This window comes from Nicotiana tabacum, chromosome 21 (genome assembly GCF_000715075.1).
Source record: "Nicotiana tabacum cultivar K326 chromosome 21, ASM71507v2, whole genome shotgun sequence".
In the NCBI taxonomy this organism is placed as follows: Eukaryota; Viridiplantae; Streptophyta; class Magnoliopsida; order Solanales; family Solanaceae; genus Nicotiana; species Nicotiana tabacum.
This window is the reverse complement of record NC_134100.1, coordinates 64,185,564-64,203,418: the sequence shown is the minus strand read 5'-3', so window position 1 is coordinate 64,203,418 and position 17,855 is coordinate 64,185,564.

The window sequence follows — 17,855 nt, the reverse complement described above, 5'->3', positions numbered from 1 at the left end:
CTCATGCTGCAGTATTTTCCATTTCTTTCTCTTTTGTAGTTATACACAATGGATACTTCCCGAATTTTCTGTTATCCTTTTTCAACTCTACATACACCCTGAAACCCATATTGTTGTGTATTTTCATAGACGTACAATTACTTTCTACCTTGTAATCGATTTTAATAGACTTCAAACTCACAACCAAGTTGCTTTGAAATTGCAGCAACAAAATCTCCGTATGAAGCATACTCTTTTATCACAATCCCCTCTATTGTGTAATCGATATAACATTTTCATTGTTCCAATTCCCAAAATGTCAAATTGACATTGTTATGCTTGTATTATTGTATTTGAATTCAGAACTAAAACAGGAGATAATTCAATGCCGATTTTCATATTTATAACTAATCAAAATACAATGAATTCATATATTCAATTACTATTTCTGTTGTTAATACATGTAACACTTTCAACGCTCACTGCAAACTAAGTAACTTGATGTATCAATGGCGGATGGAAAATAATCAAATCAGTTGGAAAACAACCTCAAATGCACTCAAAACATCTATATGCTATATCAATGAAGCTTCATCTGTAAATTTGAATGCATATTTGCGAACTTCGAATTCAATTTTCACAATGTATGTGCTCTATTTTTTGAAAATTTGACCAAAATCTTCTAATTATAGAAGAATAAAGAGTCGTATTCCAATTTTGTAGGTTGAGATCTTTCAAACGGATACACGGTGATTTATTGCGTTTTTCATTTTCAAAAAGATCTCCTCCCGCAATTTTAGCGTTTTTACCAACACTGTATTCATTGATACATGCGCACGAATACATAAAATACGGGACACTAGCAAAGTAAGTTTATATACGGACAGTAAATATTGAAATTGTAGTTGCGTCGTGTTAATAGCCATTAAACTATAGTGGTTTCTGAAAATTCCTCTATCAAATACTTGGTCCCTCTGCAGGAAACGGGGAAGGAATTTCTCTATTGTATAGCTCCTACCTAAAAAATAGTTGTGTGTGTGTGTGTATATAGATAGATAGATAGATAGATAGATAGATAGATAAATATAATTGGCTAGCGAATATAAATATAATTGCCGGAGTGGTCACCTGTGTGACATCCCGGCGAGAAATAGCTAAATGGGGTCCAAAATTTGTTCTTTTTTTCAAATCAAATAGAATTCAAGCTTCTTTTTTTCTGATGAGATTTATAGGTGTGTTTCTGTCACGACCCAAAATTCAACTAGTTGTGATGGCACCTACCCCAACCCACTAGGTAAGCCAATTAGCAATAATAATCCAATTCATTGAGATTTTTCTGAAAAATGTAATGATAATATAATTCAACTTCTATACAAAGAATTTCTAAGGACTGGTAGTACAAATCATGAGTTTCTAAGATTTAGAGTTTACAAAACTAGTATAAAATAAATACATCATCTATTTGAAATATACATGAACAGATTGATAATTTTAAAGCTACCAAGAACAAAAGGCAGCAATAAACGGAACATAGGTACGTCTTCAATCCCAGCTCTCGCCATACACAGCAACATCAGCATCAAAAATCTGCGCACAAGGTGCAGAAGTGTAGTATGAGTACAACCGATAGCATGTACTCAATAAGTAACAAACCTAATCTTAGATTGAAAGTGGTGACGAGTTGGGACAAAGGTCAGAGACCAACACCAATAGCCAACCACAGCTCATAACAATATAATAAAAGTGTTACAAGAAATAACTCAGAGATATAATGTTTAGCTCATTCACAGTTCCAAAGAATAGGCATGCTTTCTAATATATCAGTAAAAATCCAAATCTTTTACTAAAATCATCAAAATATGAGTAAATCTGAAGAAAAAACTGTGATTTTTCCCGAAAACTTTCAACAACAAGTAAGATGTTTCATTATCAAATGGCATGAGAAAAGTACATCTTTATGCCTACATGTCAATGTGTATGTAAAGTCATGAATGACGCAATACCGTACAGCATGAGGACAATACATCTCCATGCCTGTATGTCAAGTGTGCATGTCGAATGTAATGCAACTCAGTGATAAAACCATATGCATACTCTCAGAGTATCAATTCACTCAGTCCTCATAGTCACTCAGTCCTCACAGTCACTCAGTCCTCACAGTCACTCAGTCCCCCCAATCACTTGGCACTTGCACTCAGTAGGTACCTGCACTCGCTGTGGGTGTGCAGACTCTGGAGGGGCGGATCCTGTCCAAGCGCTAATATAAGCCAATCATGGCAAAAATCAATAGAGCATGTTGCGGTGTATAGCCCGATCCCATAAATATCCTCACAATCAAGCCCTCGGCCTTATTCAGTCATCAATCTCTCCAGTCTCTTAGCCTCACAAATCTCATGCCAATCGACCCAAACAATGATAATATGATGTGAGACAAATGATAACAGAGACTGAGATATGATATGCAATGATTGAGCATGACTTAGTATGTAATTACAATTTAAGCAAATAACTCAACAACAGAAATGACCTCAGTGGATCCCAACAGGATAAGCATATAACCTAAACATGGTTTCGAACATGGATCATAGCTCAATTACACTAGCACGTAGATATCTCATGGATGAAGACAAGATTAGGTAACTACAAATTACCACAGAAACAATTGAGTCATGATTCACACGGTGCACACCCACACGCCCGTCACCCAGCATGTACGTCACCTTAACACCAAATACATAACACGTATATTCGGGGTTCATTCCCTCAATACCAATTTTAGAGGTGTTACTTACTAAGTATATGGGGTCGGTTGTACTCATACTACACTTCTGCACCTTGCATGCAGATTTTTGATGTTGATGTTACTGTGTATGGCGGGAGCTGGCATTGAAGACGTACCTGCCTTCCGGTCATTGCTGCCTTTTGTTCTTGGTAGCTTTAGAATTATCAATTTGTTCATGTATATTTCAAACAGATGATGTATTTATATCATACCAGCTTTGTAAACTCTAAATCTTAAAAGCTTATGATTTGTACTACCAGTCCTCAGGAATTCTTAGTATAGAATTTCAGCTATATTATCAATACATTTCTCAGTAAATCTCAATGAATTAGATTATTGTTGCTAATTGGCTTACCTAGCGGGTTAGGTTAGGTGCCATCATGACTAGTTGGATTTTGGATCGTGACAAGTTGGTATCAGAGCTCTAGGTTCATAGGTTTTTCGAGTCATGAGTAAGTGTCTAGTATAGTGTAGCGGATCGTTATGATAACGTCAATAGCTATCTTCGAGAGGCTACAGGGCATTTAGGATAAACTTCCTATCTTTCCTTCCTTATCATGCGACATTGATTCAGTTGGAAGCGTATCTCTTTGAATTCCTTCCACTCACTCGTATACGTACGTGAGTGCTCGGTATCAGCTGTGCATCGACGGCTTGTGATTATATGGATGAGGTGCGAGATGTGTTTTTTGTGTGCTGATGATGGGCCAGTCTAAAGGACTTGAGGCTGGGTTTGGACCGCAGCTTAGGCTCAGTAGTTACAGTTGTGTGACCATGTACTTTTGGACTTCTATGTACAGTGGTGTCCCTATGAGTGGAATTTGTGGCTCGATGAGTGATTGGATGGCTATATGATAAAGTATGATGTTTCGGCGGGAGGTGTTCAGATGGTTTGAATGTGACGAGAAGATGTTGCTTGAGATATAAAAAGGACTATTGGGTGCTTGATTTCTATCTCGATTTGATGTATAGTCTCGAGTTATGGGCGGGTTGAAGGATCTTTCAGGTTGATTAATTATGGAACACAGTAGATTTTCATGTCTTGTTGTGAGTTCAGACTCAGGAAAATTAAGTGATGGCGTAGTGATTGTGGCTATAAAAAGGTATAGAGAGATATCAGTTGAGGCTAAGTAGGCGGGTTATCACCTGCGGGGTAATCTGCAGATGTGTGATCTTTATGATGTTGTGTGGAGGCTTTCTTTTCTACCAGTGGGTTATAGGTGTTATGATTTGAGTTGGATTGGTTAAGAATGTTGACCTGACTATCACGAGGATGGATGAGAGCTTAGCAGATAATTTGAGGTATTAAATAATTTGCGTTACATGAGCTTATGAAGGATTTAGTTGAATTTCAGTGCGGGATTATGGCAGTAATAGAGTATGGGTATTGTGAATTTTCGAGTGTTTGTTCTATGGCTTTGATCCAAGTGGAGGAGTCTACTATCGATGATTTGATTGCATGGTTATGTGTTGTATCAATTTCGGTTTGAGGCATACCTGTGGATCGGTTATGACTTGCAGAAGTTGGTTTTGAGGATGACTTAATCAAGGAAATTTTTGGATGCATGATGTATTGCACTTTATGGGAATCATGGAATGATTGAGTTGTTATTCGTGAAGGATGTAGTGCGCATGCAGTAGGAATTTGCTCGGTTGCTTAGAGGTGTGGATTACTTCTTTTGGTGTCGCTGTGCTAATAGGGCACAGGTCGTTCAGCCCATTTGGGCAGTGCAATTGAGATTTGAGCAGAGTGGATGACTCTCGAGAAGGTTCTACTGGCTTTAGGAGTTATATGTAGCAATTGGGAAATTTCAGGATTTATATATGGCTAGAATCTGAGATTTACATTGGATTATGTCGGGACTTGCAGTATTTCTGTATTATGATGGATTCTATATTTCAGTATCATAAGGGTAAAAGGAACAACTTTAAATTTGCAGAGGGTCTCTTCAGAGTGGGTGTCTCGGTTGTGGTACTTTTGGGGTGCTTAAGAGGGAATACAATGGCTTATGGGCCTTAAGACGGTGTGATTTTATGCTAGGATCTCTTGTGGTGAGCTTTGGGTAAGGATCGTGGTGTTTTGACAAAAAAAAGAGTTAACTTGAGGGTAATTCAAAAGGAGCTCAGAGAAATAGAACAGCTTGGCAGCAGGTTGGATCAGCACGATAATGGATATGATCGGTTCCTTGGGCACTTATGATGTAGTGAGGCTCTACAAGTGTTTTGGTGGCAATACTCTTAGGTTTGGCGACCTGCATGACTTGGTTGAGACAGAGAGGTTCAGCTATGATGGCCTGGTTATGTGCAAATGGGTTACGAAGAGTTCTTGAGGGTTTCTACCACGGTTTGAGATGGATATTTCCTACCAGCGTAAGGGGTATGTTGCGTGTTATAATTTTCTCCTTGATGCGATCAAATGGAAGGTTTTTGACTGATCGGGTATGTATTCTGCTGGTGACTCATAGTTGATTATGAGATTCTCGTACTTTACATAAGATGGCATGATAGATACGGTGTGTCCTGTGGGATTGAGATTGGTATGTGCAAGGTTACAGTTCAGTTTTGAAAGGAATGTCATGAATTCTTAGACAACACGAACGTTTCAAATGACTAGATGGATTCTATTACTACTTGGTATTGCTTGAGAAGGGTGCGCATTTCAGAAGGGCGCACTGAGTTTCGACTTGCGGATGCTTCATTGGTATTGCGGTACTAGGCTGATTGATCGACTACTGATGTTCAGATTTTGCTATATGGCATGGAAGAATTATAGAAGTGTTCCTCGTGGGATGATCGTGTATGAGAGGTATGTTAGACATTCAGGCGGTGGAGTTAGGATCAGATATGGTGATGCGTGTGTTCAATGGATTTGGAGACTAGGAGTTCTCAGAAACAGATTGTCTCGTGGTTGTGGACTGTGAAAATGTGGCCAAAGCTAGCCAGATGATAGTATATGTCATGGTTAGGTCATTGTGGGCTTTCGGAGGGTTATTTATCTTTTTGTGGATGACCATAGTTGATTTGGGGCTCATTGGTAGGCCCAATGAGGATGTGTATTCTACACAGAGTCAGATTAGTTGACTCCATACTGCTATTGTTGAGGGATATGCCATTCGGCTAGAATTGACCTCATTCGTGTCTGGTATGTTCTATGTATTACTATCCTATGCTACGAGGGGTTGTGATTTGTTGGTCATATGCACATATGGTGCGGTTCTGTTTGTGCCTTGAAGCGGAATCCGAGCGAGATGGTGATTGGGGTGTGGAATGGGTGATTGCGCCTTGGTTATGGCCTTTTTCCGATTGTGTTATATTGTGTTGTTTGCTTCCCCGTGGTTATGGTCATGTATTTTGGGTACTAGACGTCAAATTGCGCGTGGTTGTTGATTTTGAGCATTGTGACTTAAGGTATTTCATGTGGACCAATATTTGGATGGGGTCACGCATTGCAGCGGAGTTATATTGAGATATGATCCTTGTTGATACCCAATTTTGCCCTCATATTTTTTTCAAATGGTATATATACTTTCAAAATATCATTTTGCAACATTACTTAATTTACAAGGGTTACAAGTATTTTCTATAGTTTTAAAATTTTCTTTTTAAAAAAAGCTTTAAAATTGATTATCTTGCATTTAAATTACTTGAATATTTATTAATTACCCCTTAAATTATTTTGTGATGACTTAATTATCCAACATTATTATTTGCATCAACATATATGTTTCAGGATATTTTACTCTATTTTATATAAGTATATTTGTATTTTTAAGCTATTTACATAATTTTGCAATAATAGCCTATATGTTGTGCATAATTACATTTTTATTACATTATTTGTACCCAAATAGTATTTTATATTTTTACAATGTTAAATTATTATTTTCACGCATCTTACTACACAAACAATATTTTTATTATTTGTTAATTACTTTTTATAAATATTTTTTATATTTTTTCGTGTATTTAATTTGTAGACCAAATTTGGGGCTAATTTCGGACCAAACGAACCCAAATCACTGGCCTAGAGATCCCTAATCCTTAGTTCAACCTCATTTGGCCCAAACAAAATGACCCCTCTCCCAAACCCGATCGGGACCCGTTACAACGACCCGCTCTGTTTTCTTCTGATCCTAGTCGTTGATCTCTCAATATCAACGACCCACAATCACCCTTCTGCTTTAAACTAACCAAACCCACCCGAAACCTACCATTTCTCTAATACCACCGCCTTTAAATCCTCTCTTCTCCTCTCCTTTCAAACCCTAGCAGCCGCCTCCCTGATTATGTCCAACTCTGACTTCAACATGGAATCACTCCATGATTACATTTCCATTTATGCTCTATCTCGTTGTTTCTTACATGATTTTTGTATCACATAGTACTCGCCTATTTTTGGCAAGTGCCAGGCTCCGAATCGAGGGAATCAAGATCCATTTTGTTTAAATCCAGACGATATTTCATCTGTATACACTCATTACCAGGCTGTATGGGTCCGATTCAGTGAGATCTCTTACTATTTGTGTTCTCCTTCTTGAAATAGGGTTTACCTGATTTTTCTCCTAAATTTATTCTGAATTGATTTTGCATGCTTTTCCTTCCTTATTTTTGTGTTTGATTAATTATGTTTCCTTGTTTGTTCGTTCAATTTTACTACTATATAAGCCCCTCCCCTAGCTCGTTGCTCATTTGAGGCTCATGTAAACTCTGACGCACTAGGATTTGGATCTTTTGGTTGTTCTCTTTGCTAGTGATATTCGAGCTGTTTCTGACACTTAGCCTTCTCTTCTATGTTGTTTGTTGAATCTTCCAACTGGTGAGTGTCTTGACTTTTCCAATTTTATCTTCTTTGGCTTGTTTCCAGTGCTTCACATATCCATGTTGTTCGAACCAATATGACTCCAATATTGTGTTGTAATCGTTGGCAATTTTACTTACATTGTAGCTATTTTGCAATTCTGAATCTCCTAGTGTCACAACCTGCCTAATTCTTTAAACTTTTATGTGTTCAGCTTGAATGAGTTTGTATCTTTAAGTTTGCTTTGTTGTTCTGCTATTTATTGTGAGTTTGTCTCATGCCTTGTTTTGGATTCTCGCACTGAAATTCCTAGGGAATCATCTCTTACCCAGAATTTGCCTTAATGAACTTCTATTGATAAATCCTTAATGTGAACTCTATTTTTTACCTGCTTACATGAACCATATTTGTTGTCCCAATGTTTTAACCAAACTTGTTGCTTTTTTCTGGTGCTTGGTCAATCCTGCATTCTTGTGTATTGCTTATGCTTCTAGTTGAATCCCAAAACATTTAGTTTCCATGCTCATGCATAGTCGACTAGCTTAAGTTCTGAGTTTGCCTGTTCTATTTAACTTTAAGATAATATGTCTTCCTGCCATGACATCTTTGGACTTTGAGATCTTTGTGTTATACTCAGCATGATTAGGCTTCTCATCAATTGCTTGCTTGCCTGTTTTTTGTGTGTAATTGTCATTTCCTTACTATGACTCTGTCTGACCATTCTTGAATTAGACTCCTAGGTTTTAAAATCCTTTTAGGCCAATGCTCTATTCTGAACTCATTCTGAAAAAATTAGCATATCCACCTCGTATGTGCCTAGTGTGTTTGCCCTGTTAATCTAAAATGGCATGTCTCCTTAACTCTCCTAGTGTTAAGTCTATCTTTAGCATGCTGTCACCTGCTTAATGATGTAACCTATGTTGCATTTACCATGTTTCAACTCGAGTTTATTGACTCTCCTAATTTCATATTCTTTGTTTGATCAATGTTGTCACTCTTGCTTTTGAAATGCCAATGTGTTTATGAATCCTGCTAAATGTCATATAACCCCATCTCTATGAGGTGTTGCTTTAGAACTGTTTGGTTGGTTTCCATATATGGTCTATAAATTTATTTGGTAAATTGGTCAATGTTGGGATGGATATGAGTCCATGTGTGGCTTTGGGCTGTGCAAATGGGCATACTCTCATGTTTTTGGGAAGTGTTTGGATTCGGGCCTGCTATCCGAATGAAAGAGTCTACTGAAGGCCCAGGCAGTGCTGGGGTTAACTCTTCTTAAGTCTGTCCTACTTGTTGGGCATGTAATCATCTTGGTTCTGTAATATTCGAAGTCTGTTTCTTTCCTTTCCTTTTTTTATCTTTGGTCATGTAATAATTTGTATGCAAACGATGGGGGGAGATTAGTGAAAAGGGCTGGAGTATTCTAATGCATAAAAGGGTAGAAAACATTCCTATAGGGTTTGTGTTCTATTTCTTATTTCGTTCAGCATGCCTTATATGTTATTTAGTTTAGTGTGTTGTACACTAATAGAAAGCATGCCTATAGGAATCACGCACACACTTCACTTAACTTGTCAAAACATATTGGCTCAAGTAATTGCTATATTTGTTTTTATATGTACTACTAGCGCTTCTAGATAGCATGCCTATAGGATACAATAACACATGTTTTGCTAATGTCCACCTAGATACTATGTCTATAGGGTTTCAATTAATTAATCAATCAACTGCTTCTATTGTTCTTAGCATGTTGCTCCTTTAGACATCATGACTATAGGATCTTAATCAATCAATCGACTACTTCCGTTACTTTCTTTACACTGCACCGCCTAGATGACATGCATATAGGGATGAAGTATTATAAAATCAAGTTCAATTATCAATCATGCCTATGGGATATTATCACTAGTCTAGAAAGCATGTTTATAAAATCAAATGTCTTTAATTCTGAGCTTTCAATAGTTTTACTGCCCCATTGCCTAAACAATTTAGAGATCATACCAATATGAGCTCTTCAACACCTTTAATCTGCGATTTCATTAGTCGAAAATAAAAATGATGTTTCTGTGATGCTGGAGATCAGAATCGCCTAAAAATTATGCCTATAGGATTTGACAACTCTAATGCGTCTTAATTCCCTAAAATATGTACTGCCTAAACTGCCTACGTGCATTTGTTGTTTATGTGTGGAAGCTAATTTGAGCCTTTAATTGTCTTTACGTGAAGTCCTATCTGTTTTGATTGCCGCCTAGTTTTTATCATTTTGAGCAACCTAAGTTGAGTCTAGAACCACCTAATAGATGTCCAAAGCCTCCTAGACCATAGGCAGGGGACGGGTAGTACACGCATAGCCAATGATCTTTCCAATAAAAGGAGGAAGAATTCATACTCGCTTAGCCATGGTCGCCAGGACCTTAATGGATGGTATTGAAGGACAAACTTATACTATCATCCCAATGATCTTAGCTGAGATGTACCGCGCTCTAGATCGGTGCAAGCAGGGATTCGTACAATTTGAGGGTTGTAATCTATTGCTACAAGTCTGGCTGCTGGAACACTTTCAGAGGGGTGAGTATCGTTAACAGCTTCTGCGAAGGCCACTAAATGACTACATAGCCAACCATCACCCAAAGAAAATGACATTTATTGTAGACAAGTTTGCCAAGCCTGGAAATGTTGTAAGTTAGGTGTGTTTCTTCAGCAATCAGACAGATGAGCAGGTGCATTGAATGTTTGAATGGTTTCCTAGTAGTGAGTTCATCATCAGATCGAAGGGGACTACTCACTTGGTGATGATCGGGCTGCAAGTTATCTACCCTTACGCTCCTATAAGGGTAATGAGACAATCTGGAAGAAAATAAGTCATACCTCGTGTTTCCAATGGAACCAAAAGATCACTGTGGAAAGAGAAACTATTGAGCCAGACAGGTATCACGCCGGTCATATATACTACTATATGTCATGTCTGGAAGACGATGTAACAGGGGACGATAAGCTAGAAGTCAATCTGAAGGATATGATCATAGATGAAGTGGTCGAGGCACAGGTTAAGTACAAGAGGCTACGCAAAAGGGTGTTCGAGTCTGAAGCTAAACATCTGGAGCAGCACAAACTGAACATAGAGGCGATAAGGGAATGGAAGAAGATTGCCACTAAGTCATTAGAAAGATTGGAATACTTGGAATAAGGACTGATGGATCTAGAAGGGAAGATGATAAAGAGACTCTCGGATTGTCAAGGTATGGACGACGATAAAGGAGGAAATCTGGCAAAAGCTTATTTACTGTTGGATATGCGCGATCTGGGAAACCTAATTAGCGAGGTCAAAAGAGCCAAGCATGGAGAAGGTCCTCCAGGGACCCAGTAGATTAGGAGATGATGTTCTTTACTGCTTTCTAGCTTAGATTAGATTTCGATGTAATATTAGTGACTTTATTATTATAGTTGATTTAGTAAAAGTTTGTTTTACCTTACTGACTTGGTTATCTTTTGCTTTTTCTTTCTTTTGGATTACTCCTGTTCCCAAAGGTTGGTTCGTGTATACTGGCATCATCAGCATAACAAACTATGTCCAGAGGCCCTCCACCTCCTCCTCCACCGAGCGACCCTAAAAGAAAAAGCAAGGGCAAAGGGAAAATGGATGATTTAAGTGGTATCCGGAAAGACAACGTCATTGTGGCAGAAAATGTTGAAACTTCAGATGGCAAAAGTACTCCGGGGCAGAATGAGTTGGTCTTACATTTGGAGCAGAAAATCCTGGAACTACAGGGCGAGCTTGAGCAGATCCGAAATCTGGCAAACCTCTCCCTTACTCTCAATGTTCCCGACATCAACCAGCAAAACCCGACTACCCAGAACCAAACACCACCACAAAACGCACAAAATCATAATCCACCACCCATAGTTCTAAATCCTCCCGCACAACTCCAGTATCATAATCCCGCACCTCCCTAGAACCTTAACCCACCACCAGTGCAAACCCCTCAACAACATCACCATCATCCAGCTCAATACCCGCAAACCACCACTTATCACACTCCCCAAAATGCACCACAATCTACTCTTGATCCCCAAAACTTGACCAACGACCACCCGTATACCCAAGTTCCAGGAACTCATTAAAGCAATCGGATATATGTGAAAACCTTACCCCATACCCCGTAGAAAATCCCTATACATACCTGAATAAATTGAGAAGGACCTACTCATTAGAAACATGGTAGAGGAACTCAAGAAGCTCACAGGTAGAGTCCATAGTATTAAAGATGGGAAAGGCGTTAAAGGTCTAAACTATGAGGACATGTGTATTCAGCCGGATGTGGAACTGCCAGAGGGTTACAAACCTTCCAAGTTTGAAATGTTCGATGGTACTGGTGATCAGAAGGTGCATCTGAGAACATACTGCGACAAGCTTGTTGGAGAGGGTAAGAATGAACAAATCCGCATGAAACTATTCATGCGAAGCCTTACAGGAGACGCTTTGTCTTGGTATATCAGTCAAAACCCAAAGAAGTGGGTTAATTGGGTGAGTATGGCATCAGACTTCATGGACAGATTTAGGTTCAATACAGAGAACGCGCCAGACGTTTTCTACATTCAAAACCTTAAGAAGAAGCCAACAGAAATGTGCCGCGAGTATACTACTCATTGGAGATCAAAGGCCAAAAAAGTAAGGCCATCACTTGAAGAAGAACAAATGAACAAGTTCTTTGTTAGAGCTCAAGATCCGCAGTATTACGAAAGGTTGATGGTCATCGAAAATCACAAGTTCTCCGACATCATCAAATTAGGGGAAAGAATAGAAGAAGGAATCAAGAGTGGGATCGTAACTAATTTTGAGGTGCTGCAAGCCACTAATAAAGCCTTGCAATTAGGAGGTATCCCAAAGAAGAAAGAAGTGGGTGCCGTGATGGTAGCCCAGGGTCCTAAGTCTCCCCTCACATACCAAACACCTCCACCAACATATCAACCCTCACCACCAAAATACCAATACCCTTCCACCACATGCCATACCTACAACACTCAACCTTCATATTACCATTCACCTCTACCCGCCCACCAAAACTACCCAAAGCCACGTCCAAATTTTGACCGCAGACCACCTAGACAATACACCCCAATTGTTGAACACATATCCTAACCGTATGAGAGACTGAAGTTCGCCGGTTATGTCACCCCTATTCCTGCTGTTGTTGTGGAAAATCCATCCCAATGGATCAACCCCAACAAAACATGTGCTTATCATTCATGCATGAAAGGTCATACCATTGAACAATGTCACACGTTGAAAGACAAGATTCAGAAGCTGATCGACACTAAGGTTATACAAGCAAAGAAAGCTGCACCAAATGTTCGCAACAACCCTCTCCCAGATTATAGAGGTAAGGGAGTGAACGTGATAGAAACTGATGAGGAGTGGGATCAGGAAGGATCCATTGGATTCTTTTGAGAGGGAGACGCTCCTAAAACATCTCTGGTCATCCTCACGCCAGTTGAGGTACAAACCCTGGCGCCATTTGAAGTAGAGGTAGCTACACCCTACACTGTAATGGTAGCTCCCACACCATCTTACAAGTTTGATGTTGTCCCGTGGGATTATTTTGCCGAAGCAAGATGAAAAGGAAAAGCCAAAATGGAAGAAACAGGTGTCGCACAAGGTATGACCAGATTTGGCAAAATGTACACACCTGAGAATCTGGGAGGAACGAGCAAGGAAGCTGCAACTAAGGCGCCTGTTGTTGAGACTGGCACTGACGATCCTTGGAGGAAGATAAAAGAAAGAGAGTACTATGTTGTTGACCACCTGAACAAGACTCCTGCTCATATATCCATCTTATCACTGTTGCAAAACTCAGACGCGCACAAGAATGCTTTGATGAAGGTGTTAAGTGAAGCTTATGTACCCGCCGGCATCACTAGTAGAGAGATGGCTAACATGGTCGGACAGGTACTAGATTGCCACAAAATCACTTTCCACGAAGATGAGTTACAACTAGAAGGACTGAGTCACAACAGGGTGTTGCACATCATAGTGCAACTAGAGGATAAGTTCATCACCAGGGTCTTCATAGATGGAGGTTCGAGTCTGAACATATGCCCACTGACCACTCTAAAGAGATCGGAGGCCTGCACAAGATACAAATGGGAAGCATGAATGTGAAGGCATTCGATGGGTCTCAGAGAGCCCCTATCAGAGAAATCAACCTCGATCTACAGATGGGTCTGACTTGGTTTAATGTTGAGTTCCAAGTGCTAGATATATCTGCTACTTACAATCTATTATTGGGACGGCCATGGATACATGCAGCTGGGGCAGTGGCTTCAACTCTGCACCAGGCTGTGAAGTTCGAGTGGAATCATCAGGAGGTGATCATTCATGGAGATGGAACCAACCCCATCTACACCAATCAGACCGTACCAGTCATCAAAAACAAGAGAAAGTTGGGTAGATAAACATATCATCACATTGAACAGGTTAACACGATTGAAAAGGACCGATGGTGGAGCAAGAAGATAGAAAGCATATTGTTGTGGACGAGATATGAACCAGGCAAGGGTCTTGGCAAAAAGCTTTAGGGGATCACCAAACCTGTACAACCAAAGTATCATGGCACGACCTTTGGACTCGGATATAAATATACATGGCAATAATATCAGGATTGGACACCACCATGCCGTACCCCTTATTATCTGCTGGAACAACCCATAACACCCCTGCACCAGACATTCCATCAGGCTGACATGATGTGGGGATCTGAAGAAGATGAGATTTTGGACAGTATGAGGAAGCTATTTCTGGACGAAGAAGACATGGACTGCAGTGCAATTGTTGAGGAGGAGGAGGAGGAAGACCTTACCATTCAGACAATGGAAGAGGGAGTTGTTCTCAAGAACTGGACCGTTGCACCATCCCGGGTTCGCCGAGTTCCTAGGTAGCCTGGCAAATTAGCATGAATTATTTTCAAATAGTTTTGAGCATTCAAGACATTTTAGTATTTTGTTTTGAAATAATTACTCGAGCCATCGAGTCGTACTTGTTGACATTTTAAAAGTTTTATTAATGCATTACTGCTTTTCATATTTATTACTATTTTTCTACATTCTTTTCAGTATAATTATTACATATCCTGATGAACCTACGACTGTGACATGTAATGAGACAACGCAACATTAGGACAGTGATTCGGAAGATCTAGAGGATAATATAATACCTGGGGAACTCGCCAAAGAAGTAGAGAATTTTGAAAACAAACCGAAATCTAATTTGGAAGAAACTGAGGCCGTTAACTTAGGGGATTCTGAAACAGTCAAGAAAACTCGTATAAGCATTCATCCATCACCGTCAGAGAAACAAGAGTATATCAGATTCCTAAAAGAGTATGAGGACATCTTTGCATGGTCCTACGACGATATGACTGGTTTGAGCACATCCATAGTAGCTCATAAGCTACCCATCAATCCCATGTGTCTACCGGTAAAGCAGAAGCTCAGAAAGTTCAAGCCAGATATGAGTTTGAAGATAAAAGAGGAGATCACCAAACAAATCAAATCCAAGGTTCTTCGAGTGGTCGAATACCCGACCTGGTTAGCGAACATTGTGCTAGTTCCAAAGAAAGATGGGAAGGTTAGAATATGTATCGATTACCAAGATCTGAACAAAGCAAGTCCTAAGGATGATTTCCCGCTGCCTTACATACACATAATGCTTGACAACTATGCCAAGCATGAACTCCAATCCTTTGTGGATTGCTTTGCAGGATACCACCAGATTTGGATGGATGAAGAGGATGCCAAAAAGACCTCCTTTATTACACCGTGGGGGATATATTGTTACAAAATGATGTCGTTTGGTTTGAAGAATGCTGGGGCCACCTACATGAGAGCCATGATAACTATATTCCACGACATGATACATAAGGAAATAGAGGTGTACGTGGATGATGTTATCATCAAATCTAAAAGGAGTTCGGATCACATAGCAGACATGAAGAAATATTTTGACCGGCTTCGAAAATACAATTTGAAGTTGAATCCTGCAAAATATGCCTTCGGAGTCCCTTCTGGAAAATTGTTAGGTTTCATCGTCAATCACCGAGGTATTGAGTTAGACCCGTCAAAAATCAAAGCTATCCACGACTTGTCACCGCCAAAAAATAAGTTGGATGTGATGAGTTTTCTAGGGCGCCTCAATTATATCAGCCATTTTATAGCACAATCAACAGTGATATGTGAGCCAATCTTCAGAATGCTGAGGATAGATGCTGCAATAAGCTGGACTGAAGAATGCCAGAAAGCGTTCAACAAAATCAAAGAGTATTTATCTAAACCGCCAGTGTTGGTCCCACTAGAACCAGGAAGACCTCTGCTGCTTTATCTGTCTGTGTTGGAAAGGGCCTTTGGTTGTGTTCTAGGACAACATGATGAAACTGGATGGAAGGAGCAGGCGATATATTATCTCAACAAGAAGTTAACGTCTTACAAAGCCCGGTACTCTTTATTGGAACGCACCTGCTGTGCTTTGACATGGATAGCCTAGAAGTTGAGACATTATTTCTGTGCGTATACTACATATCCCATATCAAGGATGGATCCACTAAAATACATCTTTCAGAAACCCATGCCTACAGAAAAGTTAGCAAAGTGGAAGATATTGTTGAGTGAGTTCGACATAGTCTATGTAACTCAAAATGCAGTCAAAGGGAAAGCATTGGCGGATCACTTGGCAGAAAATCCCGTAGATGGAGAATATGAACCATTAAAAACGTATTTTCCCGACGAGGAGGTATCGTTTATAGGAGAAGATATTACCGAGGCATACGATGGTTGGAGGATATTCTTCGACGGAGCAGCAAACTTCAAAGGAGTGGGTATCGGAGTTGTCTTAGTATCAGAAACTGGTCAACACTATCTGGTATCCGCAAAACTCAGGTTTCCGTGCACCAACAATATGGCAGAATATGAGGCCTGCATCCTGGGATTCAGGTTGGCCATTGACATGAACGTTCAGGAGTTGCTAGTAATCGGAGATTCAGACCTATTAGTGCACCATGTTCTAGGAGAATTGGCTAAGAAGAATACCAAAACATTGCTATACATGCACTGTGCACAAGAGCTGATCAAGAGGTTCACAAAGATAGAGTTCAAACATGTTCCAAGGATTCAGAATGAGTTTGCAGATGCATTAGCCACTTTGTCATCCATGATACAACACCCAGACAAGAATTTCATCGATCCTATCCCAATAGGAATTCATAAGCAGCCAACTTATTGTGCTTATGTTGAAGAAGAGATTGACGAAAATCCGTGGTTCCACGACATCAAGGAATACTTAGAAAAGGGAGAATATCCCGAGCACGCTACGCACACTCAGAAGCGCAAGCTTCGAATATTGGCCAACCATTTCTTTCAAAGTGGAGGAATTATGTAGAAGGACTCCTGACTTGGGATTGTTGCGATGCGTCGATGCCAAGGAGGCGTCTAGATTGCTCGAAGAAATACATGCTGGAACTTGCGGACACCAGATGAATGGTGTCATTCTGGCCAAGATAATATTAAGAGCAGGATATTTCTTGATGACTATGGAAACAGACTGCATCAAATATGTTCAAAATTGTCACCAATGTCAGATACATGCTGATATGATACGAGTGCCGCCTAACGAACTCAATACAACAAGTTTGCCCTGGCCCTTCTTTGCTTGGGGTATGGATGTCATCGGACCAATTGAACTCACTGCCTCAAACGGACATAGGTTCATTCTGGTGGCTATAGACTACTTCACAAAATGGGTTGAAGCTGCATCCTATAAGGTTGTAACTAAGAAGGTGGTAGAAGATTTTTTTCGGGACCGCATAGTTTGTCGATTTGGAGTACCTGAGTCAATCATTACTGACAATGCCACCAATCTTAATAGTGACTTGAGGAAAGCCATGTGTGAAACATTCTAGATCAAGCATCGAAACTCTACAGCATACAGGCCGCAAATGAATGGAGCCGTAGAAGCTGCCAACAAGAACATCAAGAAGATATTGAGGAAAATGGTAGATAATTACAAACAATGGCACGAGAAGCAACCATTTTCTTTGCTCGGGTATCGCACCACAGTTCGTACATCCATTGGGGAAACTCTCTATCTACTAGTTTACGATACTAGAGCCGTTATTAAAGAAGCCAAGCTCAGCAACGCAAAATGGGTACGGAGCCGGTATGAACAAATAGCTCTCATTGATGGAAAAAGAATGAACGCAGTATGTCATGGTCAGTTCTACTAGAATAGAATGGCAAGAGCTTTCAACA